We start from the raw sequence: 732 nt of genomic DNA on the forward strand, positions 1-732 counted from the left end.
AAAAGCCAAATAAACGCCGGGACAGCCGTGGTTCTGGCAGCCTGCTCCCGCCTCACCGCCGCCTCGGGGGGACTCTGCCTTCCCACCCCCTGGGCAGCCCCGCGCCAGGAGCATCTGAAGCCCCCTCCCATGTGTGAGCCGGGTTTGGGGTTCCCGTGGGATCCAGCGGCCCCAGAGCTCTCTGACACACACAGATCTCACCCAGCACCTCGGTGCCTTCTTGGGGTGCACAGCCACCCCGTGCTGTGGCCAGGGGTTTTCAGGGAGGGCAACGAGGCTGACAGTCACCTGCCCTCCATCCCTGTCCATGGGGAAGCCAAAGCCCCCAGGTACCAGCAAGGCCTGAAGCCACACTGAGGGTCTCGCATCACATGTGTGCTTTGCTGACCCTGGAGCTCAGGGCTCAGCTTCCATTCCTAGGGAGGACATGGGTCCCAGTGGTCCCCTATGTGCTGTGCATCACCCTTGAGCCAGGGTGATCCCTCCACAGACTGTCAGGCGAAATATTTCCTCAGGAGCAGGTTCTGGGTCAGTGCCAGAACTGGAGCCAGCGCCGGGGTCCCCTGCCCTGGCCGCAAGCACAACATCATCCGCTTTGTCCCTGTCCCCACCCCTGTCCCCCTCCTCGAGTCTCGCCGGGTGTGTTTGTCAGGGAGAACCGTCGTGGACAGTGGTGGATTTTCTGTGCCTTGTGGTTGTAGTGCTTAGAGACCCCCCGAGCGTGCGGCCCCC

The sequence above is a fragment of the Corvus brachyrhynchos genome, unplaced genomic scaffold (assembly GCF_000691975.1).
Source record: "Corvus brachyrhynchos isolate BGI_N302 unplaced genomic scaffold, ASM69197v1 scaffold10, whole genome shotgun sequence".
In the NCBI taxonomy this organism is placed as follows: domain Eukaryota; kingdom Metazoa; phylum Chordata; class Aves; order Passeriformes; family Corvidae; genus Corvus; species Corvus brachyrhynchos.